This window comes from Lynx canadensis, chromosome X (genome assembly GCF_007474595.2).
Source record: "Lynx canadensis isolate LIC74 chromosome X, mLynCan4.pri.v2, whole genome shotgun sequence".
NCBI classification, from domain to species: Eukaryota; Metazoa; Chordata; class Mammalia; order Carnivora; family Felidae; genus Lynx; species Lynx canadensis.
In genome coordinates, this window is record NC_044321.2 from 8,205,274 (window position 1) to 8,217,410 (window position 12,137).

Sequence of the window (12,137 nt, forward strand, 5' to 3'; positions counted from 1 at the left end):
AGGTACTGGTAAGTAAAAATAGATCTAGTCCCTGTTCTATGTAGCTCTAACATAAAGGGTAAGAGGTATTCATAAATGATATACAAGCCTTTTGCCTAAATATCTATTCGTTTCTAAACACTTTCTTATAATATAGTCTGTATGCTGTTGTATTACTAAGACAAAAGTTAATAACAGGTGTATTGAATAGCTATAATTTAAGAGTTTCTAATTTTTTTACTGGGAGGTCTCAGAAACTCATTTACAGTTTGGTGGTTCTTAAACATTATTTTCTAAATGAAACTATATTATAAATGATGCTTATCAGGTTTACCCACTGGTCCCCCAAGCCTACTTAATGCCTATTACACATGCTGTAAAGCATTAATAGTCCTATTTCAAATATACTGAATCACCATTATGTCAAGTGAGTGGAAAACTGGAAGGCTCTAGGAATACGCTGTAAAAGAAAAGACCTGCATCTCATAGAAGGCACAATTTAAAAAAAAAAAAAAGAAGAAGGTACAATTTAGTGAGAGACAAATCACTATACAAATGAATGTACAATGATAATCTCAGATGAACACTAAGATAAAACGAAGGGACCAGTGGACATATAATGAGCCTACTCCTGAGCTCTGGGAAGACCAACCTGGCAACCAGGCAAAGGGGTGAAGGAATTAATGTTTTCATTTGCGGGGGGGGGGGGGGGGGGATCCTCAGTAGCGGAATCAATGGATCATATGGTAGTTCTAGCTTTAATTGTTTCAGGAACCTCCATGGTGTCTTCCACAGCGGCTGCACCAGTTTGCATTTCCACCAACAGTGCATCAGGGTGCCTTTGTCTCCACATTCTCGCCAACACTTGTTTCTTATGTTGTTGATATTAGCCATTCTGACAGGTGTGAGGTGATATTACGTTTTGCTTTGTTTTGTGACACAAAGAGAGAGCGCGAGAGCGCGAGCAGGGGAGAGGGGCAGGGCAGAGGAGAGAGGTAGAGTAAGGCAGAATTTCAAGCAGGCTCCACACTCAGTGCAGAGCCCAATGCGGGGCTTGATCCCATGACCCTGGGATCATGACTTGAGCTGAAATCAAGAGTCAGATGCTCTACCAACTGAGCCACCCAGGTGCCCCGTCCTCTGCACATTTTCAATTGTATTTTTTCCCTGGTGCTGAGCTGTGTAAGTTCCTTGTATGTTCTGGATATTAACCCCTTATCAAGTAATGTACGGAATTGTTGAATCATTACATTGTATACCTAAAACTAATATAGCACTGTATGTTATTTACACTTGGATAAAAAAAAACAAGGGTGACTAAAGAACATTGTGGATAGGATGTTAAAGGAACAGGGACAAGAACAGCATACATAATGTAAGAAAAGAAAGGAGTAGAGTACCATGAGAAAGACCATATCCAGACTACACAGTCTTGTGAACCATGTCATTTTTTTCTAAGAGCAAAGGGAAGCCCCTGAGAGATCAAAACCAATGGAGTATCATGGCAGATTTACATATTAAACACCCCATCTCATCTGCACCATGAAGACTGTACAGAGTCCAGACTAGAAGCAAGGCATCCGGTTACGAGGTTACCATGCTGATCCAGGAGAGGGGTAGCAGTGGCTCAGACCACTGTGGCAATAGCAGACATGGAAAAAAACAAAATAAGTTGGACGAGTGTTTAGGTGACAGAACTTGGTGCAGGATTAGTGAGAGGGCAGAGAGAAAGGGGGTGTGAAGGATGACCACAAATTTTTAGAGTTGTTTAGGAAGAACTGATTGAACGGTGAAAGTGGGGAAGAAAAGTGAATAGGTGTTATCCAGACATATGACATGAACGATAGAATGTATAATGATTTAGCCACTGAAATTTACTGAGACACAGCAGCAAGTTTAGGGAGAAAGGTGATGAGTTTCATTTTGGACTCACTGCATTTGAGATATTTTGGGTATTCCATGGGTACAAGACAAGCAGGTAGTTTGAAGACCAGGGTCTGACACTGTGAGTAGAGTGTCTGGAGTAGAGACAAAGGTGTGGGATTCCTGATTTTGCAGGTTACAGCTGGCCCCCTCAGTGGGATTGAGATAGGACTCTGGGGGAATACTACCATTAAGAATTAGGATTGCTGCGGTGCCTGGGTGGCTCAGTCGGTTGAGCATCCAACTCGATTTCCACTCAGGTCATGATTCCAGGGTCGTGAGATCAAGCCCTGCGTAGGACTCCGTGCTAAGCATGGAGCCTGCTTAAGATCATCTCTCTCTCCAACTCTGCCCCTCTCCCCACCTCACACTCGCACTCTCCCTCTAAAAATAAAAATAAAGGTGCGTGGGACACCTGGGTGGCTCAGTCGGAGGAGCGTGTGACTCTTGATCTCGGGGTTATGGGCTCAAGCCCCACATTTGGTGTAGAGATTAGTTAAAAATAAGATATTTTTTAAAAAAGAATTAGGGCTGCAGGTCTTACAATCTCTTAAATTAGAACCCAACCTCTTTTCAGCCACATGTTTATACAGTCCCTAAGTAAATCATATCTTGTCTGTGCAAACTCCTCAGGTTTAATTACAACCCTTCCTGGCTGGGTGCTAGTGACTGAGAATCTGATTGAGAATCAGATATACTATTTTCCTCCAATGGAAACCAAGTGCTGAGTAAAGAAAAGCAGAAGAATTTAACATTTTCACCTCTTTCTGTTCCTATATGAGAACTGGTCTTTCTCCATCCTCTCTAGCCTCTTCATGCAACAAACCAACATTCATGAGACCGTACGCACAAGCCAGGCTTGTGCGTGCCACGCTCAGAAAACCATGTGCAAACCAGGGATGTGATTTATCATTATACATAATAATTATTTGCTATTAAACTTTAATTGCACACCCATACAATGAAAAATTAAATTTGGTATAAGGCTTGTTTGTGGACAACCTTGCACCACGCCAGTACCACCTTTGGTACAATCTTTTATATTTCACATCGTCACAGTGGGATATCGGGAAAAGTTTTCAATTAGCAATAATCACAGCTCAGATAAACCTCATTGACTACGATCCTGCCCCTGTACAAAGCTACAATCCTCTACATTTCAAACGTCATAACAAACGTATTTCAAACGTCCAAAATAATTTGGCTCACTTTCCTGCTTTTGCTACATACAAAAATAGTGGCCCTGTCAGCAGGTATTCAGTATGTTGACTATTACATTCATTAGGACTCCTGGTTGCAAGCGGCAAAAACCCATCTGAAACCAACTTCGAGAAAAAAGAACTATTGCCCTTGATAGCCAGGTAGCTCAATGAACCTAAGCAAAAGCCGCAGAATCTGAAAAATCAGGGAACACCACTACCAAGACGCTTTACCCATTGGGATTTCAACTTGTTTCTGCTTCTCTTTATAAGTTAGTTTCAGGGGCGCCTGGGTGGCGCAGTCGGTTAAGCGTCCGACTTCAGCCAGGTCACGATCTCGCGGTCCGTGAGTTTGAGCCCCGCGTCAGGCTCTGGGCTGATGGCTCAGAGCCTGGAGCCTGTTTCCGATTCTGTGTCTCCCTCTCTCTCTGCCCCTCCCCCGTTCATGCTCTGTCTCTCTCTGTCCCAAAAATAAATAAACGTTGGAAAAAAAAATTAAAAAAAAAAAAATAAGTTAGTTTCACACATTGTTATTGTACATCATCCTCTCCATGGGGTGGGAAAGATGTCACCCCAGTCAGGTTTTGGCTGCTTCCTTTCCACTCAGGTTGCTTTCTCCCCATGTTCAGGTAGCAAGAACAAGGAATGATTCTGTTTGGTGGGGAGACACGATATTTCACTGGGCCAGGCCTGGGCCAGAGAGAGAGATTTGCCACCACAATAAAGAATATGGCAACTCTTTTGAGGTCTATCAAAGAAAATCATTACCATACAATCCAGTCATTACCATACAATCCACACAATAGTGATGTTGAAAATCTAATCTTTTGGGTGGCATGAAACAAGCTGTGGCAATACCTCAGAATCATCCTTCTGAATATGAATTCTCATTGGGGAGTATTGTGCGCATAGACAGAGTAAGATTGGGGGTGGAAGCCTCAATGTCCCCGAGCATCCCTAAAATATCATATTTGTCGTAAATGTCAACCTCTAAAAAATGAGATATGAAAATCATTTTCAGTTACTTTTGAACCCAAACTCGCCAAGTTTAGTCTAGATTTTACTACATGCAAGACAAGTTTAATAAAGAGTAATCTAAACCAGTAACTTTTAATTTGGTGAACAAGCTAATTTTTTCATGATCCATTAATCACATACTCATATGGTATTCTCTTCACAAGATTCTGTTTTTTAAAAACAACATCAGCATGGCATCTTATAAACATTAATTACAGATTTGAGTAAAGAGGAAGTATACCTGTAGCCATGATTCCTGGGAGAACTGAAAACTAATGAACATTTACTGTAGCTCAATTCTCTTTACCAGGCCTTCTTCAAAAACAAAAAATTAATTATAGAGACCAAAAAGCCATTTTCCAAACATGATAAAACCAAACAACACTGTTTGCAAGATTCACTTACTGGAATGGGAACACTTAAGTGATCAAGAAACTAATATATTTCATAATATGGTTAACAGCAAAATGTACAGCTTATGTGAATTTTGTTTCCCAGTCAAGGTTCACCAGGAATTCAAAATATACAATTAGTTTTATTATTCACATTACAAAGTCATTTTTATGTAAAATTAGCCTAGAATATGTTTTATGCCGAAATGTCATCTGAGTCTTAAGTAAAGCAAATTTGAGATGAATAAGACAGTCAGTGCTCCCTTTAAAATTATTGCACCAAACTTCAATTAGGCTTTAATATTCCAGAGGCCTTGGCATGTGGACTCTATTATGTAAGTCAATTTTTTAAACACTGATTTGATATTTTGGACCTTGTATAAAACTATTTTCTATAAATTTCTCTGGAATTCCAACTCTAAGGAGACTTTTTATTTATTTTACTTTTTAAAATTTATTTGAGAGAGAGAGAGAGAGAGTGTGTGTGTGTGTGTGTGTGTGTGTGTGTGCACGTGCGCGCCAGTGGGGGAGAAGGGCACAGAAAGAGGGAGAGAGAATCTTGAGCAGACTCCACGCCCAGCATGAGCCCAATGCAGGGCTTGATCCCATGACCTGAGTCGAAATCAAGACTGGGACACTCAACCAACTGAGCCTCCTAGGCGCCCCTCTAAGGAGGCTCTGAATCTGGCCATTGTAGCTGATCTGACTCTCAATATCATGAAGACTGAAACGATTCTCTGACTGTAAGCTCCGTGTCCTTTTCTCATGCAAACGATATTCTGTGCAAGTGTGCATTTGATATATCACAGGTGCAGAGAGCATAGATGACATGGTAGTGTAAAGACGGACATTTGAAACCCCTTTAGATTTGTGCATGCCTTTTTTCAAGCTTGTAAAACTTGCTGGAATGTTAACAAGTAAACTGAGAAAGTAGCAGGACATGGGAACTGCAATCAGAATGACACAATCATTGACGTGTCTCCTTGGACAAGTCCTTCACTGTCCCCGTGCCTTAGTTTTCTTTTTTAAGTGGAGATAATAGTAGTTACATCAGAGGCTTGTTTGTGGCAATAAATAAAATGATGAATGAAAAACCTGGCATGTAGCCACTTCATAAATAGTTACTGTTATTATTTGGTTCTGTAACAAGGAGTAAGCCTCAGCTTTGAGCATTTAATATTAATTTTGGTTGAGAAACAAAAGTTATTTTTTTGATTTATCACTAGGGACAAACCTAATGCCAACAGTGACTTTACTCAAACTTGCCAATGGATGTATATAAATGTAAAATGTCCAGAAGGAATGTTAAATAGCCATGTCCCACAGTTCTGGATTCCTGAGAACCCAATTCCATGCTGGGTGTTGGCCATTAATATTCTTTTTTTAAATTTTTTTTTTCAACGTTTATTTATTTTTTGGGACAGAGAGAGACAGAGCATGAACAGGGGAGGGGCAGAGAGAGAGGGAGACACAGAATCGGAAACAGGCTCCAGGCTCCGAGCTGTCAGCACAGAGCCCGACGCGGGGCTTGAACTCACAGACCGCAAGATCGTGACCCGGCTGAAGTCGGACGCTTAACCGACTGCGCCACCCAGGCGCCCCTGGCCATTAATATTCTTGATCACACAACAGGAAAGTCTGATGAGCATCTGCCTCGGTTTACCCCTCAAAATGCTAGGCTTAGCCTGTGCAATAAGAGTTCAAATTCCTCAGGTGCCTGGATGGCTCAGTTGGTTAAGCGTTCGATTTCAGCTTAGGTCATGATCTCACAGTTCATGGTTTTGAACTCACCATCAGGCTCTGCGTTAACAGTGCGGAGCCTGCTTGGGATTCTCTCTCTCCCTCTCTCTCTCTCTTTGCCTCTCCCCACGCAAACACATGAGCTCTCTCTCTCAAAAATAAATAAACATTAAAAAATAAAAAGTTCCTCAGGTGAGCAGAAATCCAAATTGTGTTTTGTAATGCCTTTTGTTGCTACTGTATCATTAGCAGTTTTTCCATGTCAATAAGTATAATTTTACAACATAATTTTAAATGGATTCACAATATAGATGTGCTGCTATAATTTGTTTCAGATTTGTGCTTGGCTTCTAGTTCAGGCAAGGCACCTTGTATATCCTTGCTACTTACAAAGTGACCTTGACTTGAGTCTTAATGCCTAGGCACAGCCTTATTATGGTTTTGTAGACCTGACTGGTTAAGACATCGTGGGCTCTGACGTCAGTCTGAACTCACACCCCAACCTTGGAAAAATTGGTTAGCAATGCCGGTGCCGGTTTGTACATCTGTTAAATAAGGATGATCATAATGCCACCTCCTAAGATGGGGGTGATTCAATCTGAATATGTAAAGTACTTAGCACAGTGCCTAGCACAACAAAATCACTCAATAAATCTTAACTATTGACAAAAAAAAAAAAAAGAAGAAGAAGAAAAAAGCAGCCTCTGGCACCCATAAGCTAGCCAGGCCTTCCCAGCTGCTTCTGGCTGTTTTCCTACTCACCATAAACGATGTCACAGAGTATTAGACAAGCCCACTTTAGTGACCGCGGCCAGTAGGTGACCCACTCTATAATCCTGCCTGAACACGGACAAAACACAAACGTTGTCCAAACCACAAACGAGGAAACAGTCCTTCTCCCAGGCAATGAGCGGCTGCTGCTTCCTTGCCCATTAGAGCCTCAGCATTACTCTGGTGTCCTCCTAGGTAAGATGTCCTCAAATATCCAACCAGAAAAATCCCTTCTTGTTGGCAGCATCCAATGCAAAGCCCAGCCCCAGTTCCTTACCTCCTCCCCTTCCCGAATAACCTAACACAAGCCCAAATTCTCTAATAAGCCCTTTCTAACCTCCTCACCGAGGGAGACGCCTCACAGCTCCGCAAGGTATACATTCTCCCTGGCCGCAGCGCACGATAAACCCACCTTGTTCCACTCAAGCTGAACGAGTGTGTTCCCGGTGGTCTTCAGCTGGAGGGCACTGCTGGTATTATTCTGGAACCCTTTCTTCATAATGGAACTACAATGTAGGAAGCTTGTTTTCACCTTGGAACTACATCCGTGTATCATTTGGAAAAGCAGAGGTAGGAGCCAAGAAGCAAAGGTCATCTCCACTTGACTTGAGAGAAGCATCAACACAGATTAGGGATTAAGAAGCACTGCAACCTTTGGGCGCCTGGCTGGTTCAGTCGGTGGAGCATGCAACTTGATCTCGGGGTTGTGGGTTCGAGTCCCACGTTGGGTGTAGAGACTAAACATAAAATCTTTAGAAAAAAGAAGAAGCATTGCAACTTTTGTAAAAGGGTCACAACTTTTTATCAGAATATTGTTTAACCACAAAACAGACTGTTAGAATGTTGGCCTGCATATTACTCAAGACTAAAAAGTTTTAAGTGTCTAGCTGTTAAGGCCGTAGGTTGTTCCTAATTTATAAATGGATTGTTCTAGAAATTCACTTAAAGTTCGTTGGTAACAGAGCTTCCAATTTAAACCATATCATAAATGATCATTAGGTTTACTGTTCATCCCCAAAGCCTATTTATTCCTGAATACATGTGAAGTACTATTTCAAATGCACCATCATTTATGCCTTACTGTCCAGGTAAAAAATGCATTCTCACTGTGGGACTTCCGTCTCACGAATATAGCCAAAAATAGCAGTGTATATCATGCTAGGTGCCAGTAACCTAAGTTCCTACAAATGTAGAAACGGTATGCCCAGGACAGGGTTTATCAGAGTGCATAGCAAGAACCTTGGAGTTAAAGCGGCAGGGATGGTTAATTCGGTGAGTCGGGCGCTGAAAAATGTATCAAGGAGTCGAGTGAGCGAGCCCACCCCTAGCTCTCTGCCCTTGTAAGAGTATCATGGCGGGCTGCCGCGCTTAGCCACGTTCCAGCACAGACAATAAAGCCCAGAGAGGAAGACGAGACTTTATGCCAGAGCGATCCCTTCCTGAGGCAGGGGAACCTTCTCTTAGAGAAGTGCTCCCCCCTCCTACAATTTCCCTCACCGTGCAAATTTCTCTCATTGGCCCAGGAGTGTATCACATGACCATGCTGAAACTGACCACCGCAAGAGGTAAAGTTCTCAGAATCACCTGGGAGCTTTGGAAACAAAATTCCAATTCTCAGCAACAGTAGGTTTTAAAAGTTCCCCAGCTGTTCCAAGAGTATACTTAGAAGCCAGGCCTACTGCCCTAGCCTCATCAAGTTTCACCCCTGCCTGGGCTTTGGGGCTCTGCCAGCAGCCATGGCGCAGGGAACAGCTAAGGCCATGGGTGACCCACGAACTACACCTAGCACGCGGACACACCTTTTGCTATAGCTAAGAAAAGGGGTGTCTGCAGCTCGATCCACCCGCTAGAGGAAGAAAGTAAAAAGATTTGTTATAAGAGATCTGACGCCTATCTTAATCCTTAATCCCCTGGAAAAAGTGGAAAATGAAGAAAATACCTTATAAACTTCCACTCCTGAGTGTTGTTAAACATACAAGCCTGTAGACCGAGGTGGCTGTAAGGCTGTGGCACCTTACGGAAGCAAAGCAAAATCTAAGTCTCTAAATGCCTCAAGGTTATGAACTCAAAACGCTACGAACAACCAATCACAAACAGCCAACGAGGCTTGAAGCGATAGCCCATCCACCATCTCCTGGCTTTGCTTCTGCCTTTCCTCCAGAAAATCTCTCGCCGGAGCTCCGGTCCGCGGAGCCCACCCAACCACTTCCGGTTCGGTGCTGCCACATTCAAAAGGACTTCGGCTCAAATAAACCCTTAACATTTTTCATATGCCACCGTTTATGTTTGAAGAGTTCTCATCTCAGAGCAGGGAGCCGGAGGAGGCCCCCCACAGCCCCCAGCAGCCCTGAGCAAGAAGTACCTGCTGAGCCCCTCGAACTCGCTGCTCTGTAGGGATGGCGGGCAACCCCCTCGGATCCGGGTTCTGGCTCTGCAGCGGCACCTGCAGCTTCCCGCCTCGTGAGCTTTCAGGCGTTAATGGCTTATTTGAGCATTTCTTTTTCCACACGGCTCCAGAAAGCGGCTGGCGTTGGACTGGGTCCGACTTCAAAACCAGACCGGGTCCCGGGCGGACGGGTTCCGCCCTAGAAACTGGTCCCGGAAAGGACTGGGTCCGCCTTAGAAACTGGGCCGGGTCCTGTGGGACACCTCAGCTGGATACAATTTTGTCTTAAGGCGGAACAAGTAATAAAGATAATCTTCAGTTACAGTGGCCAGCCACAGTGAAGAACTTTTAACCATCTTAGATAATATTATCAATTTACAAGATGCCCTAAAGAAAAAGGGGGCTTCACACTCACTGTAAAGGGGAGACAGAGGGGTGCCCGGAGGCTCAGTTAAGCATCTGACGCTTGATTTCCACTCAGGTCATGATCTCAGGGTTCATGAGTCCGAACCCTATGTTGGGGCTCTGCGATGGCATGATGCAGCCTGCTTGGGATTCTCTCTCCCCCTCTCTCTCTGCCCCTCCCCTGCTAGCCCTCTCACTCAAAAATAAATGAATAAACTTAAAAATAAAGACAAAATTCTTTTCCTCCTCTACACTTTCTGGCGACCAGCATAAGACCCGCAGGGCCACCCCACTCACTCTGGAGCATACAGACAGCATCGTGGGAAAACTGGCACAAGCCAGCAAAGGGTAAGAATTCTTACCAAAGTCATCTCTCCCAGACGTCTGTTGCCTGGTTGAGAGAAAGTAAATTTCATGTTTTCCCTTCCTTTCCAAATTCAGATTGGCAGAAAATATATCAGTTATTCATCCTTTCTCTCCCAACGACAGGTATTGTGGCTAGATAAGGCTGGGCAGAAATGCGGATGGCATTCCATTTGCAGCTAGGGTCCTACCAACTGTTACAATACCCCAGCAATTGCGGCTCTCAGGGGGACTGTCCAGGTCTTTCTTTCTATTGGGTATTTTTCACAGTAGCTCTGGATTTGGGTAACTAGTATCATCTGCACCTCTTTGAGAACCCCTCTTAGCTCCATGGGGTGGTTCAATACTGCCAGAAATATTTACTGCTTGTTCCAGCTGAAACCTGACAAGATACTCAAAAGGATTTTTTTAAGTAGCTCTGTGGTCATAAATTAGCCAAATTGGAAGCTGATATTCAGAGCCTGATAAGAACTTTTTCAGGCCTTCTCCCCTAAGCTAAAACAAAAATCTTTGCCCAGAAGAAAGAAAAGCATTCTAAAAGCACTGTGGAAGGATTTACTAAAATGTTGTAAAGAAACCCAGCTGTAAATCTAGAACATACAAATCGTTTCATTTGTTGCAGATCTTCTCCCTGATACAAAGAAGCAAATGGAGGCTCCCGCACTTCCATGGCTGGGTCAGTGGCTACATATTCAGATTGCAACCTTATTCTTTGAAGAATTAAAAACAAATGCACTACAGTATCAGTCTTTCTAAGAACAGAAATGCAGCTCTAGAAACAATACAAGGCCCACCTATCCTCTCTACCAATCCCAAATCCTCCCCTATTCATCTCAAAAGGCTTGCACATATTGTAAAAGATCTGGCTTTAAGAAACAAAAGCTCCTCTTGGAGAAACATTTTTTCTCTGTGCCTTTGAGATGCAAATGTTCTACCTAGTTTTCTCTAGGAACTCAGAGCCATCTCTTGAAGTACTGACTTCGGGGAGATAATTCTTACCAGAAAAACAAAAAGAAGCTATTTGGAAATTAGGTAAATGAATCCAGAAATATTAATAAAACCTCTAGCTATCTGAGCAAGTAACCTTAACTTATTCTGCCAGAAACACAATTTAGATACAACCATTCTTTTTAAACTAGTGAGTTTTGGGGTACCTGGGTGGCTCAGTTGGTTGAGCGTCCAAAATAAGTAAATAAACATTAAAAAAATAAAAGCTAGTTTAAGTTTGTCGGTTTAATTAAAACAGGCATTAAACAGAATACTTCAATTCTACCTAGGTTTACTAAAAGTCAAATAAGCTAATATGTTATCTGTGTTACATAATATGTCAGCAAGAACGGTTAACTGGGGCTCAGTCAGTTAAGCATCCAACTCGTGATCTCAGCTCAGGCCTTGATCTCAGGGTCGTGAGTTCAATGAGAATGAAATGGAAATGAAGCCTAGTTAAAAAAAAAAAAAAACAACAATGGTTAGCTGTTTAACATCTCATGAAATTTTCATAAGCACAGTAATCTAAATATAATTGTTAAGAACAAGTGAATTAAATAAATGTAAGCGAAAGTTTTAAAAGATATTTTTCAACAATAAATATGGTTTGTGGTAGGTCTACTTAAGATAGTTGCCAAAATCTTGAGAACTTGAAACCTTAGTTATACTGAGATGAGTTAAATGAGGGCTATTCATTGAATATCTCAATCATCCCAAATATGATAAAATACTAAAACAGCAAATACTGAACATGGGTTTATCCACTTTTGCCTTTCTTTTACAGAAGAACTAAATATATTGGGATCTATTAGTAAATATCTTTTGTGCCACACTGAAAATTTTACTATGAGAAAGAAGGTACTTCTAGAAATTGTGAAATGTATTTATAAATTTCCCGAATCCATAGAATGCTAGTGTAACAGACAGTCACATCGCTGACTTCTTAGTTTTCACAAGGAATAAAGGATCCTAAGG

At 42.2% G+C, this 12,137-nt stretch overlaps 1 pseudogene; it reads right to left on the reverse strand.

Annotated features, from left to right (window-relative positions):
- Window positions 1–2,932: 2,932 nt before the first annotated feature.
- On the reverse strand, window positions 2,933–3,046 carry LOC115508012 (annotated as a pseudogene).
- Between the last annotated feature and the right edge of the window lie 9,091 nt (window positions 3,047–12,137).